Below are 11,301 nucleotides of genomic sequence, written 5' to 3' on the forward strand. Positions count from 1 at the left end.
CACTTGCCATGATGATTCAAATTTGTTTACAAACAATTGCATGGGCACCCCAGATTCTACAAGTTGGTAGTTGGATGGGTGGGAGAATGATGTCATAAAGTAGGCAGTTGAAAGGTAGAGGCTAGCCAATCATGAGGTCAGATTCCCAAGAAGAAGACCGGATTGGATAGAGAGAGAGGTAGAATGAAGCAGGCTAGGGAGATGGAATCCTACAAGACAGTTATAACAGTTTCACCTTCGTCAGACTCTTGTGTTAGAAAAATACTCCCATTATACTCAAGAGCTTAGGTATTTCATTAACACATCAAGAAAATTATGAAATAATCGTTTATATTGCACTGTTAAAGAAACAACATTTGGTATTACTAGTATATTTTATATAACGTTTACAGCACAGCGGGTAGGGTATTTGCCTTGCAGGAGGTCAATCCTGATTCCAATTCCTCTGCCCGGCAAGCTACCCAGAGTATCTCGTCCACATAGCAAGAGCCTAGCAAGCTAGCCATGACGTATTCAATAGGCCAAAACCAGTGGCAACAAGTCTCACAATTTCTTGTAAGATGTTACTGGTTCCCGCTTGAGCAAATTGATGCATCGAGGGAGCATAGTGCTACAGTGATATGATTGAAAAAAAAATGGTGGTTTCTTTCAATATGACAACACTTACTATGATAAGTTGTAGATGAATCGAGATGTGTTAAAATATAAATATAAAGGTAAAGGTAAAGGTAAATGCCCTCCCGTTGATTGTCGATTTGCTCGAGCGGGCCCAATAACGTCTCCATTGGAGACTATGTTGTTACTGTGTTTGGTGAATCGAATACTCTCGGTAGCTTGCCGGGCTCTCCGAGAGGGGCGGGGGAATCGAACTCAGGTCGGCTATGTTGGCCGCTTGTAAGGCGAACGCCCTACTGCTTGTAAATGCACAGGTATCTTATTTGTACAAAACAAACAGTTGTTCTCAGTTTAAAACTGTAGAAGATAAAGAAAAACATATGCTCATTTGTGTCAAAATTTTAGAATCTGAAAGAAAAATTTAAAATTCAAATTACGTGATCAAAAAACAAGTAAAACCAACAAATTCTGGCAATTAATATGATAGTCAAAGTATGAATGTTTTTAATAAATCAGTGTTGTGAAATAAATCAGTATTTAGCTAGTAAACTTGTATAGAAAAAATAAGCATAAACCATGATCATATAATCTGTATTGAAAGAAGTGTAAATGACTAGGAAACACAAGAGCAATTTCCTTTTTTAAATTTTTTTTTTGTTTCATTAGTGAAACACCATGAGGTACAACTGTAGACTTACAAGTTGTTGTGCTTGGGTTTCAGTAATACAATGATCGGGTACCCATCCCAGCACCAGTGCCCATTCTCCACTCCAAACAATCCCAGTATCCCTCCCAACCCCCATCCCCATCCCACCCTGCCTCTTTGGTAGGGCACTCCCTTTTGTTCTGTCTCTCCCTTTGGGTGCTGTGGTCTGCAGAAGAGACATTGGGTGGCAATCCTCTTCGGGCCTTAGACTACTTTCAGCAGGCATCTCCCTTCCTGGGCAGATCTTCCCAGCACCATTTATTGGGTGCTCCCTTCTCTATCTGCGCTGCCTTTACCCCTAGAGAATGCAGTTGGCCTCTAAGCCATGGAGTGAACAACCTGATATTTATCACAGCTGTTCTTGGTTGTTAGTCTCTTATTTTGTTACTTTATGTTACCCAGATGAATGCAACCTTTCTATGTCTGTCCCTCTCTTTCTGACTCATTTCGCTTAGCATACTTTTTTCCATGTAGTACCACACAAGAACAATTTTCAAGCTCACTAGTAGACAAAGAGCACAAATTAACATGAGAAATTAAAATTTCCCCACAAATTACAAATATTTAAAAATCAGGTAATATCTTTTCCTAAAGATGATCAATATATCCTAGATATATCAAAGAATCTAAGAAAAAGTATGCCATGAATGCATAAAATATATGCAGATAATTTATTTGATTGGAACCCAGACTTAGTATAGGGATTAAAGCAATTACCATGCACACAGTCAACCCAAATTAATGGCTGGCTCCACCAGGAATGACCCTTGAGCACAGAGTCAGAAGTCCCAAGCACCACATACTATGGCCCAAATACCCCACAAAAGCAGAAATATAATTTATCACTTATTACTATAAAATACAAATGTATTATAAAGTCCATTATAAAATGCATTATAATTTTTTAAAATGTTTCACAATGCACAGATTTCTATACCACACATACCACTACTTAGACAATGTAAGTAAATACTATTAAAAAACCATCTTCAAAAAAAAAAAACCATCTTCTTGGTCAATAGCAAACTAATAATTTTGGGGGCTTTCAAAAATTATATAGGAATTAGCAACCTTAACCTCTATGTTACTCAAGTATCAGTTATATGTTTTTCTTTTCTTCCTTTTTTGTGGCGAAGGGAGCGCACCCAGATGTGCTCCGGGCTCACTTTTGACTCTGTATGCAGAGATCACTTCTGGAAGTCTCAGGATTCTGGGGATTGAACTCAGATTCGCTGCATACAAACCCTCTACAAATTGCACTAACTATGTGGCCCATATGTTTCTTTTTAAATAACATTTTAATAAAACATTTTAAATAATTTTTTTAAAAAACGTTTTTAATGAAATATTTCATTAAAAAGATTAATATAGAGAAATACTCTTTTAATGATTAAAGTAAATTTAAAAATTGGAATAATACTTGGTAAAGCATAGGAACACAGCAGAAATATATGATGAAATATACGATGGTATATATCTTATTTGTAAATTTGTAACTGTAACACATTGTCCTTTTCCATTTCAAGGATGAGATGAATCCGTATAGTAGATTCGTTCACTCACAATACTATATTCTCTCCTGAATGCTTTTTAAAACTACTTGCCAATGTGACTGTTTCTAAACTTTTTGAGTACTATAGCCCTGTTTATAATTGTTAGATCTTTCTCTTGTTTTATTTTTACTTTATGTTCCAATCTTAATGGTATCACCGTCTACTCAGTCAACCTAGCTAAACCCTAAGGTTTCTTCCAATTTCTCCTGCACAAGTCTCTGCTTTCTGACAAAAGGGAGGACCTCAGAATGCTGACATCAATCTAATACCCAGGGCCGCAGGAGATAATGTAGTGCTTATGGAAATTGTCTCACATGCTCTCAATTTGACTCCCAGCAGCACCTGATTGCCAGAGTATCAAAGACTGTATGGCCTCAGAGGACACCAAGCACCATGGACACGTTTTCTGAGAATTGCCTGTGGGGCCCCCACACCTCCTGAGCATTGCTTTAAAGACTCTCTCAGCAACCAAAAATATATAATGTCAGAGAAACATGTACTTGTCTTAAATAGGGACCCTCACTTTTGGTGAGTTTCACAAGGAAATATTGCGTGAAAACGTAAATCAAAGATCAGGGGAGACAGTGTAAATCATGTGAGTACAGATCATATATTTGGTGAAATGTGTTAAGATTCAGATGCCCTAGTCTTCGCACCAGGGATATTCCTTCAAAAACACCCCCATTTTACTGGAAGGGTGCTAGAACATTATATGACTGAAACTCAATTATGAGCAACCTTGTAACTGTGTATCTCTTGGTGATTCTAATTATTAAAGTAATTTTTTTAAATGCACCCATCAAAGTTTCCTTTTTACCACTAAATGGGAAAGATACTTTCTAATACTTATCCTCACCAAAAGCTCAACAGAGTGTGACGATTGCCAAAAAATGTCCTCCCTTGCATTTTTGTCATGATACTTATTAATACTTAACTCTTCGTTTTTTTCCCTCTTCTCATGCCAAATCTTTAGTCTCCCTTGCAAGCTCCTCAAACATTATCCATTCAATATTGTTGCTCTTTGCCACTGCTTCTCTTGACTTCTTGTCCATGAACTGATTCTAAAACATAACATACCTGCAATTACAGTATTCATGCCAGAGACAAGCATTGATGTATCTTTCGGTTTAGCATTTTCAAGCTATTGGCACACAGGTGAGTAACATTTTTTTTTCCTACTGAGAACACAAAAATAGATATGCTGGTTTTCAAAGTTCTATCAGTAGTCTGAGCTACCAATTAAGGATATATATTTTTAAATTTTTATTGAATATCTGTGAGATAGACCATTACAAACTTCATAATTTGCTTCCAGTCATACAACGATCCAACATGCTTCTCTCCACTAGTGTAAATTTCCCACCACCAATGTCCCTGGTTCCCTACAACATCCCCCAACACCCTACCCCACCCCCAGCCTGTCTCTATGGCAGGCTCTTTAAATTCTTTCTCTCTCCTTTTAATTTTGTGCATTATTGTTCTCATACAGGTACTAAGAGGTCATCATGTTTGTTCAAGGAATTTAGTATTTTTATTGGGGGTGTCACATCCGGCGATGCTCAGGAGTTATTCCTGGCTCTGCACTCAGGAATTACTCCTGGCGGAGCTCAGGGAACCATATGGGATGCTGATATTCGAACCCGGGTCGGCCGCATGTAAGGCAAACATCCTACCCACTGTGCTATCGTTTCAGCATATCCGAAATTTCAGCTGTTCTATTTCAGTGAAATCCATCCTGAGACAATGTAATGAGACTAGGGCATGGTGGAGATTTTGGTTTGTGGGAGCAAGTGGCTGCCCTGAGTTCTGGTTGCGTGGGCAACAAACTAACCTGCCTCCCTCCGATTTACCCTAGTATGTTCTGCCGTGTGCAGGTCCAAGGTTAACTGTGACTTTTGATCTCTTTCAAGATTTATTTATAGGTCACTTAAGCAAGACCAATACATTAGCTTGTAGAGCTGAGCCAGGGGTGGTTTGTGAACATGACTCCCACATATCTTTTGGGAGTTTTATTTCTTGGGAAACTTAGTTCTGAGGTGTTGGGATCCAGCCAGAGGCACAGTGGAAATCTGGGGTTATCAGGCAGCATGATGGCACCATTAGACTGTAGATGCACTCACCTCGAGGGTGCAGGTTGGCTTCCTGGAGGCACTGCACCCCCAGACTAACAAATATTCATTGAATTAATGAACGAATAATCAACATTTTCAAAATGTGTCACTTTATTGCATTTTAGAAGGGTAACTTCTAACAGGGAAATCATTTTCATGGTATAATCAAGACCTCCGGTTCATTCTTAACATATTTAATAAAAGCTACACATTTTGGAAATTCATACAAAGAAATTCTTTATATTATTTGTCTTCATAATCTACTTGTAAATTACTCAGATATCACCGTTTATACCACTGTTCTTAGCATAGAAATTTATAGATAGAAAGTGTTTAGTAAAATTTCATTTTGGGGGCTGGAGCAATAGCACAGGGGTAGGACGTTTGCCTTGCATGCAACCAAACTAAGTTCGATTCCCAGCATCCCATACGGTCCCTCGAGTACCGCCAGGAGTAATTCCTGAGCGCATGAACCAGGAATAACTCCTGAGCATCGCAGGGTGTGACCCAAAAAGAAAAAAATTCATTTTGGCACTTCTGTTGAATATAGTACTGGAATTACTTGCAATAGGAGTTATATAAAAAAAGATATTAAGGGTAGTCATGTAGGAAAAGTAGAAATCAGGCTCTCACTATTCACAGAAGATATGATACTATATTTAGAGAATTCTAAAACCTCTACCAAAAAACTCCTAGAAACAATAGATTTATATGGTAAAGTTGCAGGCTATAAAATGAATACCCAAAAGTCTATGGTTTTTCTATATGCAAATAATGAGAGAGAAGAAAGTGACATGAAGAAAGCAAACCACTCACAATCATGCCTCAGAAAATCAAGTATCTCAGAATCACCTTAACTAAGGAAGTGAAGGACCTATACAACAGAAAATAAGAGGACACGAAGAAATGGAAACATATCTCCTGCTTATGTATTGAGAGAATTAACATTGTCAAAATGACAATACTCCCCAAAACATTGTACAAATTCAATGTGATCCCTATAAAGATACCCATAATATGCTTCAAAGAAGTTTATCAATCACTCCTGAAATTCATATGGAACAACAAACGCCCACGAATAGCTAAAGCAATTCTTGGGAAAAAGATGATGGGAGGCCTCACCTTCCCCAACCTCAAACTCTACTACAAAGCGATAATAATTAAAACAGCATGGTACTGGAACAAAGGCAGAGCCGCCGACCAATGGAACAGCATTGAATATACTGACACACACCTTCAAATATATGTTCATCTAATCTTTGATAAGGGAGCAATAAATGTGAAGTGGAGCAAGAAAGACTTCTTTAACAAACGGTGCTGGAAAAACTGGACAGCGACATGCAATAAAATGGGCTCAAACCTCTACCTAACAGCAAGCACAAAAGTCAGATGAAAATGGGTCAAAGACCTCAACATCAGAACAGAATTCATCAGGTACATTGAAGACAAGGTGGGCAAAACCCTCCACGACATTGAAGCTAAAGGTATCTTCAAAGATAACATGCCACTGGCCAAAAAAGTGAAAACAGAGATGAACAAAGGAGACTATCTTAAATTAAGTAGCTTCTGCACCTCAAAGGAAACAGTGACCAGAATACAAAGACAATCTACAGAATGGGAAAGGATATTCACCCAATGCCTATGTAATAAGGGGTTGATATCAACAATATACAAGGCTCTGGTTGAACTCTACAAGAAGAAATCATGCAACCCCATCAGAAAATGGGATGATGAAATGAACAGTAACTTTCTCAAAGAAGATACCAAATGGCCAAAAGGCACATGAAAAATGCTCTTCATCACTAATCATCAGGGAAATGCAGGTACAACCAACAAAGAGATATCACGTCACACCACTGAAACTGACCCACATCCAAAAGAACAAAAGCTACCGGTGTTGCCGTGGATGTGGGGAAAAAGGGACTCTCCTTCACTGCTGGTGGAAATGCGGACAGGTTCAGCCGTTTTGGAAAACAGTATGAACGGTTCTCCGAATACTAGAAATTGAGCTCCCATTTGACCCAGCAATATCACTCCTGGGAATATAGCCTGGAGAGGCAAAAAAGTACAGCCGAAATGACATCTGCACTTGTAGGTTCATTGCTGCACTGTTCACAATAGCCAAAATCTGGGGAAAAAAAACCCTAGTGCCCAAGAACAGATGACTTGTTAATGCCAATTTGTTTCATCTACACAGTGGAATTCTATGCAGCTGTTAGAAAATAAGAAGTCATAAAATTTGCATAAAGTGGATCAACATAGAAAGTGAAATGAGTCAGAAAGATATGGACAGACATCGAAAGATTGTACTCATCTGTGGAATATAAAGTAACAGAATAAGAGACTAATACCCAAGAATAGAGTGATAAGGACTAGGAGGTTTGCTCCAGGCCTTGGAAGCCGACATCACATGCTGGGGGGAAAGGCAGCTCAGATAGAGGCCAGAACACCAACTAAAGGGTATTTGGAGGACCCGCTCTGGGTGGGAGATGCATGCCAAAAGTAGACCATAGAGCCATTCTTTCTGCCCCACCAAGATCACGATTTGACTCTCACAAGAGGCTATCCAGCATGACCACAGCCCCAGAGGCACATGGATCCAATTCGGAACCCAGAGGCTTTGGGCAGAAATGTGACTGAACTATGCATTAAGTTACGGCACCATTCTCCCTCAGGTGGGAAAGGGTATTTGTCGCTTCTGCCTTTCTCCCCCCTGGCGGCACGATGCCCACCACCTCAGAGATTATTGGACAGCCAGGTATGAGCTAGGGTGACAGGGCAACTACAGTCTCGTGGGATTGGGGGTGAGGGGTAAAACTAGCCCATTCGTCCTGCCAGCCAAGACCATGAGTTGCCCACCACGAGTGGCTCTCTGGCATGCCATGGCCCCAGAGAAAAAAAGAGCATGCCCTGCCACAAAGGCATGTTTTGGGGCATGGTGGGAGGAATACTGGTATCATGCACCAGTTACATCTCCATTCGTCCTAGCCCTGAGATTTTAGCAAGTGCCACATTGGAGGTTTTTTCACGGTCAGGGAAATGAGATACTTCATTGTTACTGGGTTTTGGCATATAGAACACACCACGGGTAGCTTGCCAGTCTCTGCCATGTAGGCAAGATACGCTTGGTAACCTGCCATGTTCTCTGAGAAAGAGAACTGGACAATATGAGTTGTTATCTTATCAACAAGATCCAGTATCTGGATCTTGGCCATTGATGGGATTACATGGCTCCAGAGGCAGTCCGTGGGTGTAACACTTAGCTACTGGAAGATGGGGGAACTGGATGGAGGAGGCCCATTCTTGGTCCGAGCAGTCTTGAATATCTCAGCCCCGGGTCCCGCACACCTGGGTTCCTCTGCCAGTTCCTTCATGCATGAGGCTCCTTCAAGTGTGGTGAGAGTGGTCTTAAGCATAACTATGGCTGGTTGCAGAGGTCTTCAGCTGCCAGGTCTCTGCTCGGGGTGGTGAGGGAAACTCAACCCACCCCCTCCAAGGGGCCCCAGTGAGGAAAGCCAGGTGCGGCATCAGGAGACTGCCATTTCAGAGATATTTGGACTTAATTTTTGATCGAAAAGTACACATCATTCAAACAGTTGTATGTGCTTAGTAATAAAATATTACACACATGTTCAATCACCTAAGAAAGCCCATTCTGCTCAGAGAACTAGATTTTTAATTACAGGTCTGTTTTGCCCATGTGGAATGACTGAGAATCACTATGAGTAGATATAAAACTCACTATACACCCAAAGATGCACACAGGTTACTTTGAGTCATCTGTGTTGTTAATGTGTCTGGGCCATTAAACTATATTGAGACCCTTTTTCTGTCCTTTACAGGAGCCTCATGAGTCTCACATTCCCTTCAAGTTTAACTTGTAATAAAGTGGAATGAAATCATCAATAAGCTTCTCACCTCTTCCTTCAGGAGAAAAATCCTACTTACTTTCAAGGTGGTCAAAGTGCGGACAACGCCATCCACCGTTTTCTGGAGATGTACACGGGACCGAGGTGAGAATAGCAAAAGGCTCCAGTTTAATTTTCTTAATGAAGATTTCAGGGAAGAGCATTAAACAACACTGATTCTCTATCTTCCAAAAGAATTATTTTGCAAAACTGATGCCCTGGGTATGGTAAAATATAATATTGTAAAAACCATACTTTTCCTTCCGGGACATTAATGTTCTAAATTTATCACTTCAAGCTCCTTTGAAATACCTTCCTAGATTGGGAATCACTGTCTGCCATAGGAGTGAGTAAGGACAACACTCAGAGAAATCAGAAGAGAAAAATAGGGGAAAAAATCAACTCTTATACTGAGTTTGGCAACACATATACTAAAATTGAAATGATACAGAGATTAGCATGATCCTTACACAGAGATGGCAGGCCAACTTGTAAAGTGTTCCATATTTTTGTTGCATTAAGAATTAACAGGGCTACTTTAAGCTAAGACAAGCCCCACAAGTACTCCAAATTTCGACATAAAGATAGCAAAAATCCCTATCACAATGATCTCTCTCAACGTCAATGGACTAAATACACCAATTCAGAAGCACAGGACGGCAGGATGAAATAGAAAACTGAACCCAACATTCTGCTGCCTGCAAGAAATACATCTGAGCAATCAAAGCAACCATGGGCTAAAAGTAAAAGGCTGGAAAACAATTCTTCAAGAAAAGAACACCTCCAAAAAGCTGCAATGGCAATACTAGTATCAGACCACATGAACTTCTGACTAAAGGTTATAAGAGACAGTGAAGGTCATTTCTTAATGATCATGGGATATGTACATCAGAAAGAACTCACCCTCCTCAATGTAGATGCTCCTAATGACAGACCAGCAAAATACGTAAAAACAACTTCTAATAGACTTAAAGAAAAACATTGATAGCAACACAATACTAGATGGAGATTTCAACAGTACTTTCTCACTTCTCAATAGATCAAACAGACAAAAACTCGGCAAGAAAATATTTTATTTGAGGGAAGTAATGAACAACCATTGGCTTAGAGAAGAAATCAAGGAGGAAATAAAAAGATTCCAGAAAAAATGACAACGAGGAACTACCAGAACTTGTGGGACAGAGCAAAAGCAGTTCTAAGAGGAAAGTTTATAGCTCCGCCAGAATTCAACTGGAAGAAAGAAAGGGCCTACAAAAATAACTTACAGCTCAAGATTTTGGAAAATGACCAAGAAAAGGAGTCCAAACTAGCCAGGAGGAAAGAAATAATAAAACCTGGAGCAGAAATCAATGAGATATAATCCCAAAATACAATTCAGAAGACCAACAAAAGCAAGACATGGTTCTTTGAGAAAATAAATAAGATCGATAAACCACTAGCAAGACTCACAAAAAGAAAAGATAAAGAATCCTAATAAACCGAATCAGAAATGCAAAGGGAGGCATCATAATAGAAACTACAAAATCCATAGGATCATCAGAGATTATTTTGAGAATCTTTAAAGCAGGAAATGAGAGAATCTGAAATAAATTGATAAATTACTGGATTCCAATTACCTCCCAAGGCTGAACAAAGAACATTTTGAAAACTCGAACCCATCACTACAAGGAAATTGAAATGATAATCAAAAGTATCCCCCAAAACAGGAGCCCAGGCCCAAATGGATTCACTAATGAAGTATTTCAAACCTTTCAGGAGGACCTACTGCCAATATTTTTTAAGATTTTCCAGGAAATTGAAGAAACAGAAATACTCCCAAGCAATTTCTATGAGGCAAAGATCACCCTGATATTCAAATCAGACAGAGAAACCACAAAAAAGAAAATTACAGACCTATTTCTTTGATAAATACAGATGCAAAGATCCTCAAGATTATACCAGCAAAGAGAAATCAGAAACTCCTCAAAAGGTCACACTCTATGACCAAGTAGGTTTATCTTGCGGATGCAAGGATGGCTTAACATTCTCAAGTCAATCAACAGAATACACCATCTCAATAAAATAAAGATAAAAATCATATGATAATATCAATAGTTGTAGATAAAGCATTTGATGAGATCCAGCACCCATTCATGATGAAAAACTCTCAACAAAATGGGAGTTGAAAGTATTTTCCTCCATCTAGTCAAAGCAAACTACTACAAACCCACACCAAGCATTATTCTCAATGGGGAAAAACTAAAGGCTTGGAGAAAAATCAATGAGCTAGATTCCCAAAATACAATCAGGCACAAAACAAGTTACCCACTCTCACCACTCCTATTCAACATAGTACTTGAAGTACTTGCCATATGATTTTGGTAAGAAAAAGATATCAAGGGCATCCAGATAAAAAAGGAAGAACTCAA

At 39.3% G+C, this 11,301-nt stretch overlaps 1 pseudogene; it reads left to right on the forward strand.

The window, feature by feature from the left end:
* Positions 1-9,305: 9,305 nt before the first annotated feature.
* Positions 9,306-9,404, forward strand: LOC130037006 (uncharacterized; annotated as a pseudogene).
* The last annotated feature ends 1,897 nt before the right edge of the window (positions 9,405-11,301 follow it).

Source organism: Sorex fumeus, unplaced genomic scaffold (assembly GCF_029834395.1).
Source record: "Sorex fumeus unplaced genomic scaffold, SorFum_2.1 ptg000070l, whole genome shotgun sequence".
NCBI classification, from domain to species: Eukaryota; Metazoa; Chordata; class Mammalia; order Eulipotyphla; family Soricidae; genus Sorex; species Sorex fumeus.